Source organism: Lepus europaeus, chromosome 1 (genome assembly GCF_033115175.1).
Source record: "Lepus europaeus isolate LE1 chromosome 1, mLepTim1.pri, whole genome shotgun sequence".
Lineage (NCBI taxonomy): Eukaryota > Metazoa > Chordata > Mammalia > Lagomorpha > Leporidae > Lepus > Lepus europaeus.
The window spans coordinates 145587030-145612355 of NC_084827.1; the positions used below are offsets into that span (position 1 = coordinate 145587030).

General features: G+C 44.2%; 1 protein-coding gene across 7 annotated transcripts in view; it reads right to left on the minus strand.

Moving 5' to 3' along the window:
• Nucleotides 1-11071, minus strand: part of ALS2 (alsin Rho guanine nucleotide exchange factor ALS2) — a 78438-nt gene extending 67367 nt beyond the window's left edge. For 5 of the 7 annotated variants that reach the window (XM_062190024.1, XM_062190012.1, XM_062190025.1 and 2 more), the window contains exon 1: nt 10985-11071. The gene's annotated coding sequence lies outside the window, so the exon portion shown is untranslated. Of the gene's footprint in view, nt 1-9147; nt 9218-10240; nt 10509-10984 lie in introns of those variants that run through there. The other 2 variants (XM_062190019.1, XM_062190023.1) reach the window with 2 other exon arrangements.
• Between the last annotated feature and the right edge of the window lie 14255 nt (nt 11072-25326).

Here is a 25326-nt window from a genome sequence, read left to right on the forward strand (position 1 = left end):
GGTCAGTAAGGGTGCTGACATCAGGAGCTAGGAACTCAATCCAGGTCTCCCACATGGGTGGCGAGAGCCCAATCACTTGAGCCACGACTGCTGCTCCCAGGGTCTACATTAGCAGGAAGCTGGCATCAAAAGCTGGAGCCAGGAACTTGAACCCAGGCACACCCATGAGGGACACATGTGTTTAACCGCTAGGCTAAACACTTGCCTGAAACCTTAGCTCTTAGAGAACTGATGCTACATTTAGATTCCACTAGCTACACACTCTTATGCTAGCTTTTACAGGGAAATATGCAGTCTTGTACACACCAAGGATACCATCTTAACACCACGATCTGAAAGAGCTTTTGAAAAATCTAGCATAGATGTGTTAATATTGCCAGAAAGAGCAACAAACCATTCTACAGGTCTACTATACCCTAACCGTGAATCCAAATCCAAAGAGTTCAGAAAACAAAGCTTTTCCATACCTCTTTTGGTGGGAAAATCTAATCTGACCTGAACTCATCTGACAGCAAAATCTAACCTGAACCAATGAGAGTGTAATTGTCCTTTTTATCCTTGTAGTGTGAATATTCACATATCTTGCTACAGAAACATTAATATGATTGTAGAGTGGTACCACTGATCACACAGGAAGTATTAGACAATATATGGTTTGTGCACCTTACTCTAAAGAGCAATAAAAAAGATAAATTCTAAAACACTCCTGTAAGTTTTCAAGTAAGAAACTATATTCTAAGACAATTATCATTTTTAGTAGAAATTCCCCAACTTATAACAGTTTTATCCTTCATTTAATTTCTTTTATGTACTTTTATTTTTTAAAAAGGATTTCTTTATTTGAGAGGTAGAGTTATAGACAGAGTGAGGGAGAAACAGAGAAGTCTTCCACCTGCTGGGTCACTCCCCAAATGGCCCTAAAGGCTGGAGCTGGGCTGATCCGAAGCCAGGAGCCAGGAGCTTCTTCCAGGTCTCCCATGTGGGTGCAGGAGCCCAAGGACTTGGGCCATCTTCTACTGCTTTCCCAGGCCATAGCAGAGAGCTGGATGTGAAGAGGGGTAGCTGGGACTAGACCGCTGCATATATGGGATGCTGCAGGTGGAGGATTAACCTACTGCATCATGGCGCTGGCCCTAGGCTCTTTCATTTCATACAAGGCTGTTAATTTTGTGGAGAAGAAAAACATGAATAAGTGGAGAGAGGTTTTTGGGAGGGTAGAACAGCTAGAACTTGGTGATTGACACAGCTAGGGGATAAGAAAGAAGGAGGTGTCAAAAATGACTCCAGGCTCAGGTTTCATCATCCACATGTTGGTGGTTCTATTTACTGAAAGGTGGAAGAGTAAGAGAGACTCCTATAGTGAAAGATAATTTTCTGATTTTTAAAAAAATGTTAAGTTCAAGATGCCTGTGAGAAATTCAAGAGGCCATATCAAGTGAGCATCTGAACATAGGAAGGATGACCAAAAAATTGTTGGACATGGGAAGTGGGATACACAGCAGACTCATAGAATGGCAGATGTCCTAAACAGCACTCTGGCCTCAGAATCAGCCCTTAAGGCATTCGGATCTGGCTGAAGAGCCCATGAGAGTATTTTAGGCATGGAAAGCCAAGACACTCTGGCCAAAAAAAAAAAAACAAAAACAAAAACCCAGACCTAAATGAAAGATCTCTGCAAGTGAGATCCCAGTGGAAAGAACAGGCCATCAAAGAAGGAGGTACCTTTCTCTGAAGGGAGGAGAGAACTTCCACTTTGACTATGACCTTGTCTAAATAAGATCAGAGTTGTCGAACTCAAAAGGCTTCCATAGCCTTGGCAACTCATGACAAGAGCCTAGGGTGATTACTGACGCCATAAACAAGAGTGTCAATTTGCTAAGTCAACTACAGGAGTCACTGTGCACTTACTCCTCATGCAGGATCTCTATGCTTAATGTGTTGTACAATGTGAATTAATGCTATAACTAGTACTCAAACAGTACTTTGCACTTTGTGTTTCTGTGTGGGTGCAAACTGTTGAAATCTTTACTTAATATATACTAAATTGATCTTCTGTATATAAAGATAATTGAAAATGAATCTTGATGTGAATGGAATGGGAGAGGTAGTGGGAGATGGGAGAGTTGCAGGTGGGAGGGAAGTTATGGGGGGGGGGGAGCCATTATAATCCATAAACTGTACTTTATAAATTTATTAAATAAAAGTTAAAAAAATTGTTGGAAAACTAAAATTAAAAGATAATTTTATTTTGGTGAAAAAAGAATTTTTAAACCATACATGGTTTTTCATAATACATTTTCTTATGATCTTTTTGAAGATCCTTTCTATGCATGGATTTCAAAAGGCTTCACACCAAAATTAACCTACGGTTTAATTCCATTTTCCACAAACTATCTGAAGTACCCTCAAATGAGTATGGATTTCAAAAGGTCTCAGCTACTGACATAAACTTGGGACGGCACATGGATACTATCTGAAACCCAGGCAATGGAAACTGTCATTGCAGTGCGTGTCAAGAGGAAGAAAGGCACATGCTCCAGCTTTAAGAAGAAGCTTTGGAGGCTGGACAGGATGAGGACCAAGCAAAGGTGGCTGAGGTGGGAAGTGGTCTGAAGTTAGGAGAAACAGAAGCATGATGTGGACACAGGAAAACTAGCAGAGGGGCTGGTGCTGTGGCAAAGTGGGCTAAGTCAAGCCACTGTTTACAGTGCTGGCATCCCGTATCAGAGCGACAATTTGAGTCCTAGCTGTTCCACTTCTGATCCAGCTCCCTGCTAATGCACCTGAGAAAGCAGAGGAATAAGGCCCCTGCCACCCACAGGAGAGGCACAGATGGAGTTCCTGCCTCCTGACTTTGGCCTGGCCCAGACCTGGCTTTTACAGCCATTTTGGGAATCAACAATGGGGGAAGAGCTAGCTCTCTCTCTCTCCCTTGCTCTCCGCCCCTCTATAATTCTGTCACTTTGCCTTTCAAATACATAAATAAATGAGCCTTTAAAAAAAGAAAACTCGCATAAAGTATCTCAAGGGGGAGATTAATTAGGAGCAGGCATCTGGATTTCCCAAGATGAAGACTAAAAACTGTCCACTGCATCTGCCAACACAGACATCACTGCTGAGCTTGGCCTTCACTGAGGGCTTGTTTGGGAGGTGAGGATGGAGAAATCTTAGGTGATTCTTTTGAAAACCATTTTCAAAATGGCAAACAAGAAAATGGAGCAGGAGCTGGAGGAGAGCATGAAGATCAAGGGTTTTGCTTCAGTTTGTTTGAGGCTGGAGAGAGGAGGAGTAGCTGAATGTGTCTGCCTGCCAATGGTTATGACCCCAGACCCAAGAGAGACCAAGGACAGAGGGCAGAACCAAGTCCTGGGCGAAGACGAAGAGGATGGCATCCAGAACACACGCCAAGGGATCCTGTCCTCACAGGAGGAGGGGTCTACATTTAAGACAGTAAGTACAGCTCTAGGCAGGGTTTCAGAGTTGATGATGGGAGGGTAAGAGTCCTACATGGTAGTATCATAGGTAAATATATATCTGATATAGCTAGGAATTCACAGTAATATGTTGTGTATTCTAATATCACTACTGGCTATATCTATTCTGTTCATTTATCTTGCAGTATCAATATATTTTTGTAAGCTGCCTTAAATCCTTTTGGCACAAAGCAGGCTACAAACAAAAATTTTAAATGTGGCACAGAAATGTGTTGGACTACACCATCCCAGATGCAAACAGAAAACTGAATCATACAGGATCCTATGTATTCATCTCTACAAAGCATTGTTTTCTGGATAAAGTACTTTTGCCTTCATTTAGTGAAAAGTAAATTTGTAAATCAAGAATTCAATAACTTTGAAACACTTACATTTCAACTAAAACTGCCTGCTTTTTTTCATCCATGAATTTACAGGTCCTATGCTAGTCTAAAATTTCTATGGAAGCGAGGCAACAAATATCTCATTCTCTATTATATCCCAGCTGCTTAGCTTAGATATAGGTATATAGATAAGCTAGGCATATATAAATAAACAAGATCCTGTCCTCTTTTTGAAGAATGTTTACATATTTATTTCATCCACATGAAAGGCAGAGAGAGACAGACAGAGATCTTCCATCTGCTGCACCAGAATGCCCACCCCAAATCCCTGTCCTTTTTAAGGCATTTCCATACTAGTATGCTCTGTCTTTCTGACTAGAATAGTTGCTCTCTATAAAGCAGACAACATCCTCAAGACACAAGAAAACTAATTTCCATTAGCAAAGCTGAGCCCTTCTAGTCTTATTCTCCTGTCTCATTGGTTTAAAAAAGATATTTGGGGGTGGATGTTGGGTGCAGCATTAGGGACACCCGTCCCATATCAGAGAGCCTGGGTTTGAGGTATGGCTCTAATTCCAGCTTCTTGCTAGTACACACCCTGGGAGGCAACAGGTGATGGCTCAAGTACTTGAGTCCCTGCCCCCTGTGTGGGAGATTCACATGGAGTTCAGGACTCCTGAACTTCAGCCTGGCCCAGTGGTGGCAGCATTTAGGCAATGAACCAGTAGATGGAAGGAATACCTTTGTGTGTGTGTGTGTGTATGTGTGCACACGCATGCATCTTTCAAATAAAAATATACAAATAAGTTTTACATTGTTCTGTAGAAGAACACACTGCATCATAATTCCCTGAAAAGGGTTTTGGATACAAAATTACTACAAGTTGGATACAGAATTACTACAAAGTGTTAGGTAGCCACTAACACTTTCTTTTTAAAGTCTCAGTAGGCTACATCTTATAACAATGTAGTAAGCCAGAGTTTCTACCCTATAGACAGTAAACAACAATTTAAGAGAGTCTGGTATTTTCTGCATGGTAAATGCATAACAAATATTTGCTTTTAGAGACTCAATCAATGTGTTTACACATGGATCAAGGCAACCTTTGGCTCAAACACCTGGCTTACAAATAATCTCTACACCAACAACTGCTATCTCCGGGATATCCTGTCACAGAAGCCTTCGCCAACCACTACAGAAGGTTGAGGGAAAACAACTTGCACTGAAACCTTGACAAAGCAACCACCATGAAAGACTACACCACCCAGATCCCAGCCCTCTCAGCCTTCACTACTGCACAGAGAGAGCAACTCCTAATACCACCGAGGGAGCTCACCAGCCTCTTCTCAGTACTGAATATATCCAATGCATTGAATAAACACAGTAGGCTGGCCTAGAAAGCCACTTATTATTTACAATGTTGCTCCTAGTAAGATGATGTACTTACTAAGTCACTGATTCAAAACATGAACTCCTAGAGGTCATATGACTAGTCATTGTACCCATAATAACCACTGTACTGAGCTGGCTTGACCTTACATTCCAATCCGTAGGCTTCCTAATGCTACAGAAGATTTCTAGTGCCTGTAGTAAAAGGTAGTTGCAGACACAAAAGGAAAGTGTCTTCTCATAATAGAAACTCTACAGAATTTGCTAATGGGATTTCCTAACACTGAAGAATCTTTTATCACATGGCACTTCACAAATGCTAGACAGCCCATGGAAGAATCGATCCTTTCTCCCTGGGATGTGCAGTAGGCTTTTGATGCAGTCGAGAACAGGAGGCTTCATGGTGTTGGTTTTTGATGACTTGATAATTTCATGCTGGAACTCACTAAAACTGCACTCCCTCTTTTGATTGTGAGAATTCTGTAAAAGGGATATTACTCATTGTAGGGAGAGCAGAAGGTGTGCAAACATCACATAATAAATGCCCAGTAATGGCCATTTAGTTCCTTTGGTAACCACTGTGGATTTTTTGAATGTACTTTTCATAATTACCAAAATTCTCATGAAACATTCTAATGGATACTTATTATAGTATCAGCAAATGAATTTCAAACCCCCAGGTACTACAATAATTTATGCCACATTATCACATGATACAGGTCGTTCTTGATACAAATTATTCCATTAAATTTTATTATATTTTGTGAAAACAGCCACTGTTTTTAAAGTGAATAGTAGAAATTGAGTTCAAAGTATGAAACCTGTTTTTACTGAGAACACTTAGTGTCTAAGATCAACGAGGGACCACATAATTAAATAAAGAGGATGTATACTAAAAATATTACTCTGGAGATAATAAGTTTAACTTATTTTGAAAGTGCTAATAGCTGGCATTCTTTATTGGGAATGAAAATGCTGTTCAACTCAAAAATTTAAATCCTGAGGTTATGATCGAGATCAGTTATTAAATGTATTATTAGGTATTCCACCAGTTAACACATTGTTATCATGTTGACTTATTAATAGCAATAGAGAATTCTTTAAGTACTAAACAGAAAAACTACATCCACAGAACAAGCTCAAGTTTACTACATTATAATAAAATGTAACCAACTCAAATTTTTAAAACTATTAATGACCATATGAAACACAGTAATTTACATTTTAGTTATGCTATGTTCCAATTCCTTTCAGGGCTTTATCATACAACCTGCTCTCCTATACTTTGAGAGTTTGTGATTACTATATGCATGCATTTCCCAAGAAACTCTAGAATTGTAATTCCCCTGCAACTTTTTGAGAAAGATCATTCCTCATCCCTTAAAGAAAGCATTTTTCCAGGAGCACAGGGTCAAAGACCAAGCAAAATGACTAAATAATTGCTCTCACTCCTCTCCTTCAGACAGCTTCAAACAGTGGAGCTGTGCTGACACATCCCTTCATACTGCAGGCAGACAAGAGTTACTTTTCCAGAGTCTACTACTTTGAGGCTACAAGAAAGGTTTACTGAGTCTTGATCAAAACTGAAAAATTAAAGTGCTAGTTCCACAAACTATACTAACCTTACATACAACCGTAAAAACAAGTAAATAATAAATCCACGTATTCCTCACCTAATCTTAACAAACATTAACACATTAGCACATTTGCTTCCATTCTTTCTTTAAAACAGAAGAAATAGTTCTACAAAGACCTGAGGGAGCTCCACTTTAGGAGTTAGCTTCTATTCCAGAAGTCCATACAGTTCATTCCCAGGCATGTCCTTATACTTCTATGTAATTTTGTTACATGTGTGTGTTAACAACCATGTTAACTACTGTATCATCTCAAAAGTATGTATAAATGCACCTTACAATATACTCAAGTATCTTTGGACAGCTTGCTTTTTTCAGTCAGCATTACAGTGGCCAGCACTGTGGCGTAACAGATAAAAGTCGCTGCCTGCAGTGCTGGCATCCCATACGGGTGCCGGTTTGAGTCCTGGGTGCTCCACTTCTGGTCCAGCTCTCTGCTGTGGCCTGGGAAAGCAGTGGAAGATGGCCTGAGTCCTTGGGCCCCTGTACCTGAGCGGGAGACCTGGAGGAGGCTCCTGGCTCCTGGTTTCAGATCAGCACGGCTCTGCCCGTTGTGGCCAATTGGGGAGTAAGCCAGTAGATGGAGGACCCCTCTCTCTCTGTCTCTCTCTGCCTCTCCTTTTCTCTCTGTATAACTCTAACTTTCAAGTAAATGGATAAATCTTATAAAAAAATCAACATTATATGCTTGCGATGTATCCATTTGGATAAGTATAGATCCAATCCATTCATTTGAAGTAGGGGCTGAGCAGTCAACAGCATAAATAAACCAGTTTACCCATTTTCCTACTAATATACAGCAAGATTTGCACCACTTTAAAGAGCTGTTAGGGCCGGCGCCATGGCTTAACAGGCTAATCCTCTGCCTTGCGGCGCCAGCACATGGGGTTCTAGTCCCAGTTGGGGCGCCGGATTCTATCCCGGTTGCCCCTCTTCCAGGCCAGCTCTCTGCTATGGCCCGGGAAGGCAGTGGAGGATGGCCCAAGTCCTTGGGCCCTGCACCTGCATGGGAGACCAGGAGAAGCACCTGGCTCCTGGCTTCGGATCAGCACGATGCGCCGGCCACAGCGGCCAGTGGAGGGTGAACCAACGGCAAAAAGGAAGACCTTTCTCTCTGTCTCTCTCCCTCACTATCCACTCTGCCTGTCAAAAAATAAAAATTAAAAAAAAAATAATAAAATAAAATAAAGAGCTGTTAGAATCAGCCTTGTTATACGTTTCCTTGGACAGCTGTCCCACGTTTAGTTACAAAATTTGCTCAAAAAAATGTCGGCTGTGGAAGAAAGGCAGCCTGGAGTGAATGGAAGCCCACCCACACGCTGTTATTAGGTCGAAATCACCACATTCCTAGGAAGAAGGTCGGGTGAACTCAAGAACTGTGTGAGGGCTTGGAGGAAAATATTGAAATCACGTCATAAGTAAGGGGAACTTTGTAGAATTAATGAGGCTAAAGCTGATCTCTCAGTGCACAATTCACTGGCAGCCACTGAACCCCTACCAAAAGACCCTCGTCTTCTTAGACGAGGTCAGAAATTGCACATTTCCTTCATATTTAAAACCATACAACAGCCCCAAAGAAGCACTCACAGCCTCACTGATTCTAATATTTTTGCTCTACCTGCTTGGATCAGTTAGTTCAGCTAAACGCAGACAGGCATCGGGACATAAACTAAAGATGCCGCAGGAGATGGGGAAAGGAAAATAAACGCATTGCTGAAAAGAACCAAGTTTCCTGTTATTTCCTTTGTGGTTATCAAGCACTTTCTTAAGGGCTGACAGGCAACAATCTGTTTGGGGGCTTTCTTATTATTGATAACTGCCTTATTCAGTCATCAATGAAGAAGGGTTAAGAGAAAAATCTGTCTCAAACAAATTCTAGCAGGAAATCTTCAAAAGTTTGTGGAAAACATGTATTATTGAAAAATCTACGCACGGATTTCAAAATTATTTGAAGCAAAATATATCTTTTCTTATTAGTGTTTTCTCTTTGTGTATTTTCTTTTTTAACTTGTTTTTTAATTCCACCTTTCCACGAACTTTTTGACGTACCCACACAGATCCCTAATACAGTTGAATATGTGGTAGATTTAATCTCACAAAGGTACAAAAAGAGCTAAGTGATTTAAAAGTCACGGAAATCCTCCCAGCATTCCTCTGGGAAAGGGGTTCAGCTCCAGGCCACATCAAAGCAGAGCTTCTCTTGCACCATCTCGCCAATCAGCTCGCTACCTGCCTGCCTTGTTTCCCACTCAGACCCTACCTCGGCTCACTTTCATGCAGGATTACAGGCTTTGACAAGTCACTCACAGTCTTTGGATACAGCTGCAGAATGGACCCAGCAGTGACCGCCTTAAGCCTGTGTCTTCCAAGAAAAGATTACCGGTAGTCTTTCCACCTAATTGCACAAGAACTAAAATAAGATCTCAGGGAAGGGTTAAGCATGCCCTTTGATTCTCCAACCATCAAAATGCCCAGTGTTTCAGATAACAACCTATGTTCTGAAGAACTGCAATGTGGGGAGAAGGGATTCCATACTACACTGCATAAATCGGGTTAAATACAATAACTGACCTGCATAATGCCACTAGAAAATTTCCCCACATCACCTGTTTGGTACTTCATTTTAGGGAGCATTATGTTTTCAAATCTTAACACTGTGGTGTCATTTTGAGTTTTTCTTCTATAACTGTGATTCTTGAATCTGCCAAAACTAGTCATAGTTTCAGGTCTAACAAATTTAAACTAGATATGCATTCCATCAGCATCTTTTGCACATTAAAATGCCCGATGGAGGACCCAAGTTACTACAAACCAACCTGAAATCATATTTCCTCTACATACAAGCCTATGGATCCCCAGAGTATCTGAAAACTCTCTCTTGACTTAAGAAGGGAAACTATAGTCCCTTGCTTAAAATATTCAGTTACTGTTCCCTCCACTTAAGGCAAAAAGTCCATTTGGGTCATGATGTAATAGAAAAAAAAATTGTAAACATTGTTGATGTGTAATGAATATTCACCAGGAGCCAAGCACTGTACTAACTGATACACGAAGCATCTCCTGCAAAACCACTGATGTCAGGAAAGCATTTTATATTTTATCCCCCATTTAGAGATAAGGGCTGAGGTGCAGTAACTTGCCGAAAGTCAAAGATGCAAGCCTAGAATCTTCACCAGCATCCCTTACATTACTAAGGTTAAATAGAGCAATTGACTGCAAAAGTAAATTTTTAACTATTTTAAATTCTTCAAAGTATTCATTAACTCAAAAAATCAAGTGATCACTTCAAATCTCTCTCTCATACACACACACGCACACACACACACACGATCTTTGGCCAGAGTTTACTGATTTTCTGTGCCTGCTCAGAAAAAACGTATCACACAATTGAATTGCTTACAGCTCCACGAAGAACATTTACTGCCAACCAGTAATCACCACGGCAATCAAGTAAGGGTCTTCACTTGGGCATGGGAGTGCCTGCCTTCCCCATCCCACGGCAGAGAGAAAAGACTTGGAGCTGCCACCTCGACCAGGGTTTTCCTGTGTTCCCCCTCGGCGAAGCCCTGAGCAGCGGCGTTTGCTCCAGCCCACGGCTGCAGCCTCGGACCATCTGCTCACCAGAACTTGGATCACTTCACACGCTACAGGGCTTGGGTAAGCCACCCATTCTCAACATCAAGGTCAGTCTCTTCTGGCCCCGCTGTGGTCCGCCCCCGGCGGTGACCTGCACCCAGGGTTCCTGGCCAGGGACCCAGGTTAATCCTCTCAGCGCCCGCTGCGGCTGTCCCACAGATCCTCGCCAATGAATGGGTGGAAGGCGGCGTGGGTGGAGGCGGGAAGAGAGGGCGTGATGGAATCTCGGGCGGCTGAGACCACTGCAGAGGCGTCCTGCCTCCGGCGGGGGGAACCCGGCAAAGGCGAGAACTTGGCGCCGGTGCCAAGCGGCCGCGTCGGGAGCTCCCGGACCCGCAGGCGCCGTCGGACGCTCGGCGGCTGGGAAGCGGTGGGCGCGCTGTCGGCCGCTCCCGGGCCTCGGCCAGAGTCTCCACCCGCCCCCGGACCCGCGCCTCCCGCACACAGGCGGTCCCAGCCGATGAGCCCTCCGAAGCCGAGGGCCGGCTCGCGACCCGCGCTAGCTCACCTGACGCTCCACCGGCAATACCGCGCTCTGCATCCGGCAGGAGCCCCGCAGGTCCGCGAGATCAGCTGATTCACGGGGGGCGGGGCCTCCTGGCAGGGGCGGGGCTGCAGGGTGGCGGGCGGGCGAGCGTGGGTGAAGGCGGGAGGCAACAGCTCCCGGAGCCGTGAGGGTTACACTAGGAGACGACCAACGGCGTCTGGTATGGATCAAAATTACTGAGGATGCGTAGGGCACTACACGGCAACGCTCTCGGGAGCACGGCCCCTCCCTCGGCCAAGGCGGAGCCGCCAATCCTAGACCGCGCTTCGGAGATGACGTCACATGGAGTCGTCGGGGCCTAGCTACCCGAACGCTTCCATAGTAACGGAAGGCGGAGGTGCGGGGGCCGGTGATTGGGCCCTGCAGTTATATTGTTGACACCCTCAAACTGCAAGAGCGGGTAGTATAAAGTGAAAACGCTAACATAGCTTCAGAGTGGCTTTGTAGACTGTAGCCTAACGATAATCGCTTTACGCCCCTAGAGTGACGTCATCTCCACGCGGCGCCAGTTTGCCAGACTGTATGTTTGGTACCTACTTGCACCCCCCCAAAGGGTGGAATGAGGCAGCAAGAAAGGCACTGGCCCCCTCTGTGATGCCTGCAGGGCTCCCCGATATACCATATGAGTAAAATCAGTTTCGCTTGCCCCTCACAGTTCTGCAACATTCTGTCGCTGCCACAGCTACCACCACCATCCATCCTGCATCCCCAAGCCCTCCTGTGAAGATTTTTCTAGAACCTCCATGCTTGGCACATGGTGGATGCGATCTAGCTGCTGCCAGGTCGAGTGCTGTCGCTGCATCTGTAGACCTAAATTTACGCCACCAACGGTGCCTGAGTAGCTGTGGCCTCGCGTTGACCAACACCCTCACCTCAATTGCCTCCCCAGTGTTCTGCCCACCTGCAAAGCTTGTTCTGCAACAGTGCAACCAACCTAGTCCACAACCTCCCCACTGCACAAAATCATAAATTGGCACCATTGCAAGCCAAAAGTGTGTCTGTCTTGGGGCGGGACTGGGGTGTAGCCAGGCCACACACACACACACACGTTGCTACTCATAATATCTCCTAGCCTGCTACCCTCCTATTCCCAACTCTCACACTTTCGAATTTACCCACTCACTTCCTCTGTAAACATTCAAAGAAAAAATAACTTCATCTTAACGTTTCTAAACAAGATGAGAAACCACTAGAAGTAAATTTCCTTAATTCCTACCAACCACGATTGCAAAACCTACCCGCAACCTCAGCTTGCTTTCCTTCTCCCTTTTCTCCTAGAGGGGATCTGCCCTCTCAAGGTTAACCCCTCCACCTAAACTCAGGATCCCTTCGAATCCCCTTGGAGACTCTGCCCCATTGTTTGTCCTTTCTCTTTGACAGATGTTCATCCTTGGCCTTTCCTAACACTTAGTCTCCAGCAGGTACTAAGCCTGCTCCTATCTACCTTGTCTTCAATTTTTTTTCCCTGCCCTCCTTGCCTTTGCCCTCATTTTCTATCTCTGCTTTCTGGCTTCCCAGTCTTCCTCACCCCAAACTGTAATCCCTGCTTTTTTGGGTCTTCTGAACTCAGGAGTCACCTCCTGATTTTAATGCAGTCATAGAATTAAGCCATTCTATGCAAGCTCTTAAAAGAAAAAGGTGATCTTTATGTACTTATTGGAATGATCTGGAAGTTAGATTGTTAAGACAAAAACAGGGTACAAATAGTGTGTATACGTTTAAATTGGGCATTATGTATGTGTCTTCAGGAGATAGATGATAGATACATACATGAAAATGACACATATCCTTAGATCTGCATATGTTAGCTCTGAAAGATATATTAAACAGCTGAAGGCCGGCGCCGCGGCTCACTAGGCTAATCCTCCGCCTTGCGGCGCCAGCACACCGGGGTTCTAGTCCCGGTCGGGGCACCGATCCTGTCCCGGTTGCCCCTCTTCCAGGCCAGCTCTCTGCTGTGGCCAGGGAGTGCAGTGGAGGATGGCCCAAGTCCTTGGGCCCTGCACCCCATGGGAGACCAGGAGAAGCACCTGGCTCCTGGCTTCGGATCAGCGCGGTGCGCCGGCCGCAGCGCGCCTACCGCGGCGGCCATTGGAGGGTGAACCAACGGCAAAAGGAAGATCTTTCTCTCTGTCTCTCTCTCACTGTCCACTCTGCCTGTCAAAAAAAAAAAAAAAGCTGAAAATAAGAAAGGGAAGAAAACTATTAGTGACACTATACAATTTGGTGCTCTTTGAACTTTTATTTTTTTAAATATTTATTTATTTATTTATTTGAAGGCAAGTTAGAGGCAGAGAGAAAGAGAAAGAGAGGTCTTGCATCCAATGGTTCACTCCCCAAATGGTCACAATGGCCAGTGCTGAGCTGATCTGAAGCCAGGAGTTTCTTCCAGGTCTCCACAAGGTTGTAGGGGCCCAAGGAATTGGGCCATCTTTTACAGCTTTCCCAGGCAGAGAGCTGGATCAAAAGTGGAGCAGCTGGGACTCAAACTGGCACCCATTTTTTAAAAAAGATTTATTTATTTATTTGAAAGTCAGAGTTACGTACAGAGAGAAGAGGGGCAGAGAGAGAGAAAGAGATCTTTCCATCTGCTTGGTTCACTCCCCAACTGGCTGCAATGGCCAGAGCTCTGCTGATCCGAAGCCAGGAGCCAGGAGCTTCTTCCAGGTCTCCCATGTGGGTGAGGAAGTCCTTGGGCCCTCTTCTACTGCTTTCCCAGGCCTTAGCATAGTGCTGGATCGGAAGTGGAGCAGCCAGGACTAGAACCAGCACCTCAGGCCAGGGCTTTAACCCACTGCGCCACAGCACTGGTCCCCAGCACCCTTTTTTTTTTTTAATTTTTAAAACAAACATAAGGGGCCAGTGCTGTGGTGCAGCAGGTTAGAGCCCTGGCCTGAAGCTCTGGCATCCCACACAGGCACTGGTTCATCTGCCCCTGAAATCCATGCATGAACTGAGAGCCTACTGCATAGTCACTTTGTGCCAGGCAGTGTTCCAGGTGCTGGAGGAACAGGATAATGAACTTCCACTCTGCTGGCATGGAAGAAGTCTCCAGAGCTGCCAGCCAGCCATCTCCCTCTATGCTTACAAATGCTACTCTTGACATCAAGAGAGGACTCTGCTTCCTCTTTCCCAAATACAGGCTGGCCTGGTGATTTTTTTTTTTAACTAATAGAATATGGCAAAAATGAAGTTCTAGGGCTTGTAAACACATGCTTTCAAGAGAACTTACAGATCCATGTTCTTGAAAAGCTAGCTGCCATGCTGAACAAAAACTGTGGCTTTATTACAGATGAATGAGAGGCGATGTCAACTGAGGGGTCACGTGGAGCAGCGCTGGTGGGCCAGACATATGACTGAAGCTTTCTGGGAACTTCCAAGCCAGCCCAGTCACCAGCTGGATGTTGCTGGGTGAATGACACCAGCCAATGCCAAGTGGGGCAGAAAAATAACTTAGTCAAGCCCTTCCTGAATTCCTGACCCAGATTCCTGAGAAATAATAAGTTGTTGCTTTAGGTACTAGGTATTGGGATGGCTGGTGATGCAGTAATAACTGAAACAAGTGACAAGAGTGGGAGATAATAAACAGATATAAAGTAGTGATGATTGGAGTGAAATAGGCATTTTGAGATTCAGTCTTTGTCTACAGCCCTTGTCTCTTCCATTGAGGAACAATTTTTTTTTCTTCATATTATTTGTTGAACTCTTTTATTTAGAGTAGGGTTAACTATATGATCATTAAGTAAACTGAAAATAGATCTTTATAAAAGTTAAGAGTGGGAATGTGAGAGGGAGGAGGAGGAAGGGTCAGAGCGTGGGTGGGAGGGAGGGTAGGGGTGGAAGTGTCACTATGCTCCTAAATCTGTGTATATAAAATACATGATACTTGTATAACTTGAATAAAATTTTTTAAAAAGTAGTGATGAAGGCTATAAAAGAGACAAAGTAGTGTGACAGCTAAGAGACTGTGTTCAAACTTCAGCTCCAGCACTTACTAGCTTTGTAACTGTGCTGTACGTTAGCTCACTGCTTTGTGCCTCAGGGACCTCACCCATGAAACAGATGGTAATATTGCCTACTTCATCAGGTCACATGAGCATTAAATTATCTAATATGTATAAAGTGCTTAGAATGGTTCCTGGTACATAGTTCATGCTGTATGCATTGTTGTTGTTGTTAACAATAAAGCAAGGCAAAGGAATAACAGGAGAAGGGTGCAATTTTATATGCAGTGGGTAGGGAAAGTGTCTCTTCTAAGAAGACATCTGGACAAAGGCCTGTGAGGGAGCAGAGACATAAATCCATGGACATCTGGCCCTACAAGCACAGGGCACCAGTAGGCACAAAGGCAATAAGACCAGTGCTGTATGAGATGAGGCTGAGAGAGGCTGGGGGAGGCTAGAGCTAAATGAGAAAAGTATAGAAACATAGGGGAGAGGGTCAGTAGCTACTGATCTGGCAGAGGGGCTGGACCATTTGGACAGTGGAAAGAACTGTGAGTTGATCTGATACAAGTAACCCTGGGAGGGCTTTCGGCAGAGGATGTCGTCATCTGGCTTCCTGTTTTAAAGGGATGACTCCTATGCAGTGTGAACAGAGTGTAGGAGTGGAAGGACAGAGCCAGATCAATAAAGAGGCTTTTGCGCAGAGTCACGATGACCTGGCCCTGGGTACAATGGAGTGAAGGTGAAAAGAAGTTGGATTCCGGATTGAAGTGAAGGACTACTGTATTTGCTTATGAGTTAGACATGAGCAAAGATAACCTAAGGACTGAGTTATTGATAAAGATGAGCTGTCTTTTACCGAGATGGGAAAAGAGTATGTTTGGGGATCAAGCATCAAGCTTTCAAATTTGGACACGCTCTGTTTGTGTGGCTATTGGGCATCTGGGAGGAGGTGTCAAGTTGCATACGGGAGTCTTGTGTTGAGATATAACTTTGAAAGTTGTTGGTAGAAAAGAGAAGCAGTCTGAGGTCTGAGCCCTGGACCCTCCTCTATTTAGAGACTGAGGCGAAGGGGAGGATCTAGCCCAGGATCCTGCTGGGTTCTCCAGGGAAAGAAATAACTTGTGTTCAGAAAGGAGGCACAAATAGCTAGCAGGGAATGACTCAAAGGGAGAGGTGGTAGAAAATGACCTTCCAATGATTATGTAGGGATCTGTAGGCCAGGTTCTGAGCTTGTATTTTACTCTAAATGCATCAAAATGTCTTTAGTGGAAGTGATATGATCTGAGTTGTATTTTTCAAAGTACCTTCTAACTCTACCTATAATATTAAAAAGATGATTACTCAAAGGTTAAGATTCAATAAAGGTAATATTTTTGTTTAAGTTCACTCAGACTGAATAGATTATAGAAGAGTTAGAATGGAACTGGGGTGACTAAATGGAAGGTATTACATTAGACTAGAACTAGGGAGAGAGCAGTATTAAATAAAAAGTTCACGAGGCTATTTTGGACTAGGCTCCTGCACGGAGCCCCAAGAGACCTGACTAAAAACAAAGTGGAGTCACTCATGCTAAGGTTCCCTGTCACCAAACACAAACTAAGTTGTTACCTGACTTTCCAAGAAATCAAGAGATAATAGCCAAATTTCCTAAATGGGTCAGCTTCAATGGCATTATAGGGAAGCTACCTCTACTTTTTTTTGAAGATTTATTTATTTATTTGAAAGTCAAAATTACACAAAGAGAGAAGGAAAGGCAGAGAAAGAGAGAGAGAGAGATAGAGAGAGAGGTCTTCCATCCACTGTTTCACTCCCCAATTGGTCACAACAGCGGAGCTACACTGATCCAGGAGCCAGGAGCTTCTTCCAGGTCTTCCACTCAGGTGCAGGGACCCAAGGACTTGGACCATCCTCTACTACTTTCCCAGGCCATAGCAGAGAGCTAGATCGGAAGAGGAGCAGCCGGGACTTGAACCAGCGCCCATATGGGATGTGGGTACTGCAGGTGGCAGCTTTACCCGCTAAGCCACAGCACCAGCCCCTACTCTTTTGAGATTTATTTATTTATCAAAAGGCAGAGTTACAGAAGGAGAAGGAGAGATACAGAGAGATCTTCTACCCACTAGTTCAGTTCCCAAATTGCTACAAAGGGTGGGGCTGGGTCAGGCGGAAGCCAGCAGCCTGGGACTCCATCTGGGTCCCTTATGGGTGACAGAGGCCCAAGCACTTGAGCTATCTTCTGCTGCTTTCCCAACCACATTAACAGGGAGCTGGATCAGAAGTGGAGTGGCTGGGACTTGAACTAGTGCTCACATGTGACACTGGATTAACCTGTGCCCCACAACCGTGGCCCCATTCCCTCTGCTTTAATTTTTACAAACAGGTGACCTGAAGTAACCTGATATTCTGTCTCCCTGCCCCCACCTTACAGGAAAAGTAAGTTTGAAATGACCCATCTGTTTTTGTTCTTTATTTCTACTTTTTCAGCTCTTCTCTGTCTATAAAGCCAACCTCTTATGCTTAGCCCATCGAACACTTGTTTTATTTCACGGAATGAAGTAATCCATGATTCTGGAATTGTAAAATAAAGCCAACCAAGGTCTTCAAACTGAATTTGCTGTGATTTTTGTTTTTGGCAGCAGTATGAATAGAGAATTAGATATGAGTAGATTTGAGTTATTCTCTGGAGTTAGAATTGACATGATTTAGTGATGGATTAGAAATAAGATTTGATTTGTATGTAGGCTGGGGTTACTTCCTTAAGCAACTGATTGGTGGAAATTCCATTTTCTGAACTGGAGAAAACTAAGGAGAAGCAAGCATCTTGGTATGGTCTAAGAGTCTGATTTTGATTTCGGGATTTTGACTTTGGGATACCTTTTAGGCAAAGAGAAATGTCACATAGGCAGCTGGTATCCTAGAGAGAAGCTGGGGATTTGAGAGTTACAAGTACCATTCAAAACCATGGGACTAGGTGAAATTACCCAGGAGGGAAGTGTCACTAGGGCATCTCCATAAAGCCTGAACTGAGCCCTAGGGCCACCAAATGTGGAAGAAGAGCAGGGGAGGAGAAACCAGCCAAGATGACTGTGGAGAAGTCCATGAGGATGTAGGAGGAGAACCAGAAAGTGCCCAGTTCACAGAGATCAAAGAGGCTTTCAAGAATGGCGCTGTGACCAATGACATTGAGTGCTGCCGGAGAGTAAAGGAAGCTAAGACCTAATCCTTCGGGTGTTGGTAGCATGGACCCCCTGGTGACTTGATAAAAGCAGGTTTGTTGGAGCAGCAGAAGCTTTACTGGGGTGAGTTGGAGAACAGGAAATGAGGAAATGAAGAAACCTTCTGCACGAAGGTCTGCTGTGAAGTGGAATCAGACACTGGGGCAGTAGTTGGAGAAGTTGTGAGGTCAAGGCACAGAATAGAAACCCCAAGCCCAAGAATTTCAGAAAACAAATAGATAGAATGATAGCAAACTTAGGGTTCCTGTTGGAAAGAATAATGAGCTAAAAAGAAAAGATGAGAAGATATGAACACTGTCGGTGCACAGTCTAGGTTGAATACACCTGCAAACCTTTCATCATGGCATATATTACAGTCATTTACAAACCTTGTCTCCCTTGTTTAAGTCCAAGCTCCAAGACTGTTCTACTCATTTTTTAATCTCTTGAGATCAACACCGTACCTTGCACTTTAGTGACTGTCCAGTAAACTTGCTTATTGAGATTTAACAATTTAACAATTCATTGAAATACTGTTTATTAAAATAGATGTACATACTTGCCTCTTTTGCCAGCTGAACTGACTGCCATTAGTTCTAGGCTGAAGCCTCTGAGTGACTGCCCATTGGGTGGAACTAAGGAGGGTTCTTCCACTTTCCTACCCTCAAGAGTCATAGAATACATGAATCTTCCTGCTGTCCAAGGTTAAAAGGACAGAAGGCAATGGCTTGTCTTTCTAGAGCATGAGTATGTTGGAGGGTATGTGATGCCAACTCAGGGAGGAATGGTTTGGGAGCTTAATTTTAATAATATTGCAATAAATATATTTTATAATATGTTATTAAAATGTGCTTCATATGCATATTTCATCCACTTGCATATTTCGTATAATTATTCCTGAAATGCAGATGGAATAGGCTGAGATCTGGTGGCGTGGTCATGATAGCATAATAGATTGTTACCACTTCGGATGCCCACATCCCATATCAGAGTACCTGGGGTCCAGTTCCAACTACTCTGCTTCCAATCTGCTTCTTGCTAATACACACTGGGAGCCATCAGATGATGGTTCAAGTACTTGGATCCCTGCAACCTCCATGGGAGACCTAGCTCCTGGCTTTGGCCTGGCTCAGCCCAGCCCTGACCATTGTGAGCATTTAGAGAGTAAGCCAGCAGATGGAAGATATTCTCTCTCTCTCTCTCTCTCTCTCTCTGCTTTTCAAACAAAATGAAGATAAATAAGTTTTTAAATAAAAATATTGTATAGAATGAACTTCCAGGCTTTCAAAGGATAGTTGTGGTCTATGTATCTTACTCTACTAAACCATTAACATAGAGACTGTGTGTGTGTGTGTGTAACAGTTTTAGTCCTTTCTGAATAGATTGTTTTCTCTCTCAAGTTAAAAAGAATAGTTAAGAACCACTGAGATCATTATTTTTAAAAATTAAATACTGAATTTCTAAGTGGCTGAGATTTTAGCAGAGGGGCATCCGGTTGTCACTGACATCTGGGAGCACTTGACTCCGTGGCTGAGCTTCAGTGCAAGAAGCTAATGACGAGAATGAGAAGCAAAGGCTTGCTGATGACATGTGGTCACTTGGAGGAATGATTTAAATAGGAACATGTCTACTAATCTCATACCAAAACACAATTAGCAGATTGAATGACTAATCACCAGCTGTAGGTAAGCAGATGCTAATGTGTTATTTTTAGAATGGAAGCACATGCTATGTGGGAATAGTTGAGACATATATTCATACATCTTGTACCATGACATACAAGTAATTAGACATTATAGCAAGCATATTTAATGAAACTTAAATATCTATACCTAAATAAAAATTTGCTTCTATGTCTGAATTATTTATATGCAATATGTGCCTAATATGTTACACTTCTCTCTCTTATTCTTTCCTTGTCTCTGTTTTATTGACAAAACCTATCCTATTGCCACGTCCTCACATTGAAATCTCAGGCTGGATATTACAAGTCACTTTTTTTGGCTTAAAAATCAAGAACAGTGGGGCTGGCATTGTGGCGTAGTGGGTTAAACTGCCACCTGCAACATCAGCATCCCATATGGGCACTGCTTCATGTCCTGGCTGTTCTACTTCCGTTCCAGCTCCCTGCTAATATGCCAGGGAAAGCAGTGGAAGGTGGCCCAAGTGCTCCCACATGGGAGACCCAGAAGAAGCTCCTGGCTCCTGGCTTCAGATCGGCGCAGCTCTGGCCATTGCGACCTTTTGGGGAGTGAACCAGCAGATGGAAGACCTCTCTCTCTCTCTCTCTGTCTCTCCCTCTCTCTGTAATTCTGCCTTTCAAATAAATAAAAGTAAATCTTTTTTAAAAAAAAATCAAGAGCAGTAATTGGAGACAATCTCTTTTTTTCATTACAATGTATAACATACATTTTATAAGCACTTAAACATTAGGTTCCTAAACCTATAAAAATCATATTTCAAATACTTATTTGCAAATAAATTGTTTGAAACTTAGAACATGTTTCCCCTAGACACAGTGAGGTAAATAGCAGTTTAGTTCCTGAACTAATTTACAAGTGATATTTGACTTGTAATGTCCCTAGCTGCAAGCAATATTTTCGCAATATTTTGTAATTAAAAAGACAAGAAGAAAAATCCTTGGTACCAGTGAGTTGCCTTTCATGAAAGCTGGTGCTTAGAGAAAAGCAGGTTTAAGGGACGGGGTGAGGATTGCCATGGAAGTTGTGGAGTTGTGGAGCACAGACAGGAAGGCATGCAAAAGGAAACTTATGCCCTTTTTCGTTCGCCGATCAAAAGTTCTCCCATATTGAGTTTGAGTCAAGTGGAAAAAGTTAATAAAAGCCCTACAGTTTGGAAAAATAGCTATATATAAAGCCCCAGGTTGTCAGTCTGTTCTCACACTACTCTCAACCCTTATGAACCTGCCCTAAGCTGAGAGCTGGGGGTAGAGGGGAAGGTCTGGGTTGGAGGGTGGAAGCCACCAGCCTGGGAATCTAAGATGATTGGAACCCGCTGTTTCCTTTGTACATGACACATGGTTGTCAAACAGACGAACCACTTGTATTTATTTAAAATACTGCATTTTGTTGATCATGGATTTTTTTTAAAGATTATTTATTTGAAAGTCAGAGTTACACAGAGAGAGGAGAGGCAGAGAGAGAGAGAGAGATCTTCCATCCGATGGTTTACTCTCCATTGGCCGCAACGGCCAGAGCTGCACTGATCCAAAGCCAGGAGCCAGGAGCTTCAACCTGGTCTCCCACGTAGGTGCAGGGGCCCAAGGACTTGGGCCATCTTCTCCTGCTTTCCCAGGCCATAGCAGAGAGCTGGATTGGAAGTGGAGCAGTTGGCACTCAAACCGGTGCCCATATGGGATGCTGGCACTGCAGGCGGTGGCTTTACCTGCTAAGCCACAAATGCCAGCCCCGATCACAGATTTTTATGTGTAGTTTTCATTTAAATTTTTAGTCATGATTTTTAGAAATATAATATCAGAAATACTTTGTCATTTTTAAAGGTTTATTTTATTTGAAAGATGACAAAGAGAGGAAGACAGAAATCGTCCATCTGCTGGTTCACTCCCCATAGCTATACCACCTGGAGCTGGGCCTGGCCAAAGCCATGAGCCAGCACCTGCATCTGGGTCTGCCACGTGGGCGCAGGGGCCCAGCCACTTGGGCCACCCTCTGCTGCTTCCCCAGACACATTAGCAGGGCGCTGGATTGGAAGCAGCGTAGCGGAGACTAGAACCAGCACTCAGATATGGGATGAATGCGTCGCAAGTGGCGGCCAGAATGCTGACCCCTTTATTTATTATTCTTTTTTTTTCTTTTTTCTTTTTCTTTTTTTTTTTTTTTTGACAGGCAGAGTGGACAGTGAGAGAGAGACAGAGAGAAAGGTCTTCCTTTGCCGTTGGTTCACCCTCCAATGGCCGCCGCGGCCAGCGCACTGCGGCCTATTCCTCGTAATTACTCGGTGTTTTTAGTGCCTCCTTGTGCCTCATCTCAAGCCGAGTTCCTGTGGGAAACAGTGAGGGAGGAAGCTGCCCAAGGCAGCCCCTGAAGCTAAGAGATTGGTTCCTTCTCAATCGCAGTCTGTGTGTCTGTCTCTGGTCAGTTTTCTTTTGTTACTCTGGGTCTCTACCCGCACTCCTGGCTGTTACAGAAGGCCCTGCTATGGACAGGGGCAAACTGACCACTGGGACTAGGAGCAAGGAGGGGACTGAATTTCTGAGGTTAGGTGTGGGCCTAATCAATGTGCCCATTCCTCTACATTTCAGGGTGCAAGCCCTGGTTCCCCTTCCAGTTCCATCTTCCTGATAACGCACACCTAGAAAGCAGCAGGGGATGGCACAAGTACCTGAGTCCCTGTCACCCACATGGAAGACCCAGATAGGGTTCCGGCTCCTGGCTTCAGACTGGCCTCGCCCTGTCTGTTGTGGGCATTTGGAGAGTACACCGGCAGAGAGAAGCTATCCCCCTACCCCTTTCAAATAAATTTAAAAAAATTTAAAAGTAAACAAAAGGCCGCTTATACACACAAAAAAAGAAGGTCCGAGATGCAATCGACTTGTCTGTGAGTACTAAAGTCCAAGGAAGATAGGGGTGGCGGGGATCGGGTTTGGAGTTTTGGAAGGGCAGCTTCTGGAGGAGCTAAGTTGGGAGGGAGGGAAAGTGGATTCGGCCAGTTCTCCATCCTGGCCACCGAGTGGTGCTGTCGGTACGAGGCTGTATTCTCTCAGGCATGAGGGCAGCCAGAAGGGGCCCAGGCACCCTGGGTTTGAGCCAGGGACAGGGAGCTCAGAGGGTCTCCCACACAATTTGCAGGTATCAGAAATTTACAAGCCAGGTGTTTGTAACCTGCATGTGTTTGTGGGCACGCATATTTTAAAGCACTGATAACTTGCGTGACATGGTTTTAAACAGCTGTCAAACGCCACTGCTTGCAGTACTGTGACGCGTGCTGAGCATCAGCGAGCGAAGGATGGATTTCCAGCCTTGACCGCTTCACTCTGACACAGCAGTGAACTTTAAGGGGATGTCAGAGTAGGTAATGGGAGCATTTTAATGCATTTCACAGAAATTGACTATGACAAGTTCTACGGCGGTGTCTTGTTCTGTAGTCAACAGGCTATAGGGGACAAATTGCTTTGATTATTCATTGACTGAGGGACTGCTGCATAGACAGGCCTGGAACTGAAGACAGCAGGTGGAGGAAGCTCAACTTGGCCTCGATTTTTTCGAAGGCTGCGTATGGAGGAAGTTCTTTCACGGGAGTTGGAACTATCATTCTAAGTACCAGGAAGCAACCACTTGCACACACAAGGCAACAGTGCACTGGACTGTGTTAGGGGCCACGGTGCTTACTCTCAGCTCCTCGCTGAGTTCGTTGTGTGCAAACACAGTTAAGAGCATAGGGTTTGTCAATACCAGTGGATTTAAATTCTAATTCTTACAATGACATTCTAAAAAAAACAAAACAAAACAAAACAAAACAAAAAAACAAACAACAAAAGAAAAAAACCTTGGATAATCCCCAGTTTTCTCATCTGAATTTGGGGAATAAATATCTGTATCATAAATTAAATGAGATAATGTGTATGAAGTTTAGAACTGCTTTAAAAAAAATGTTTGGTGAAATGCCTAATGAAGGAATGACCAAACACACACTTGAAGACTCCTTGGTATGACTGATTATCATCCCATTCTTAAATTATATTAAGGAAAATAGGGGCCAGTGCTGTGGCATAGCGGGTTAAAGCCGCTGCCAGCAATGCCAGCATCCCATATGGGTGCTGGTTCGAGTCCTGGCTGCTTCACTTCTGATCCAGCTTTCTGCTATGGCCTGATAAAACAGAAGATGGCCCAAATCCTTGGGCCCCTGCACCCGTGTAGGAGACCTGGAGGAAGCTCCTGGCTCCTGGTTTTGGATCGGTGCAGCTCTGGCTGTTGCGGCCACTTGGGAAGTGAACCAGTGGATAGAAGATCTCTCTCTCTCTCTCTCTCTCTCTCTCTCTCTGTGTGTGTGTGTGTGTGTAACTCTGCCTTTCAAATAAATAAATAAATCTTAAAAAAAAAAAAAAAAAAGGAAAATAGTTAAGTAGGTTAAAAGTGTGAACTTTGGGGCCGGCACCATGGCTCACTTGGTTAATCCTCCGCCTGCGGTGCCAGCATCCCATATGGGTGCTGGGTTCTAGTCCCGGTTGCTCCTCTTCCAGTCCAGCTCTCTGCTGTGGCCCGGGAAGGCAGTGGAGGATGGCCCAGGTGCTTGGGCCCCTGCACCTGCATGGGAGACCAGGAAGAAGCACCTGGCTCCTGGCTTCAGATCGGCACAGCACTGTCCGTTGCGACCATCTGGGGAGTGAACCAACAGAAGGAAGACCTTTCTCTCTGTCTCTCTCTCTCACTGTCTGTAATTCTACCTGTCAAATAAATAAATAAAAATCTACAAAAAAAAAAAAGTGTGAACTTTGGAGCTGTTCTGCTTTGGGTTTTTTTTTTTTTTAAGCTTTCATTTATTTTTTTTAAATGTGCTGTCACCAGTTTTTGTCTCCTATGTCTTTTTTTTTTTAAATTTAGTTATTTATTTGAAAGTCAGTTACACAGAGAGAGAAAGAGAGGCAGAGGCAGAGAGAGAGAGAGAGAGAGGTCTTCCATCTGCTGGTTCACTCCCTAATTGGCCACAACAGCCTGAGCTGTGCTGATCCAAAGCCAGGAGCCAGGAGCTTCTTCTGGGTCTCCCACATGGATACAGGGGCCCAAGGGCTTGGGCCATCTTCTACTGCTTTCCCAGGCTATAGCAGAGAGCCAGATCGTGGAGCAGCCGAATCTCAAACCGTCGCCCACAAGGGATGCCAGCACTGCAGGCGGCAGCTTTACCAGCTATGCCACAACACCGGCCCCTTAAAGCTTTTATTTAATGAATGCAAATTTCATAGGTACAGCTTTAGGAATATAGCACTTCTTCCTCCCATACCCACCCTCCCAGCCCTACTCCCGTCTCACCTCCTACTCTCTCATTCTATTCTTCATTAAGATTCATTTTTAATTATCTTTATATACAGAAGACCAACTCTAGACTAAGTAAAGATTTCAACAGTTTGCACCCACACAGACATACAATGTATAAAGTACTGTTT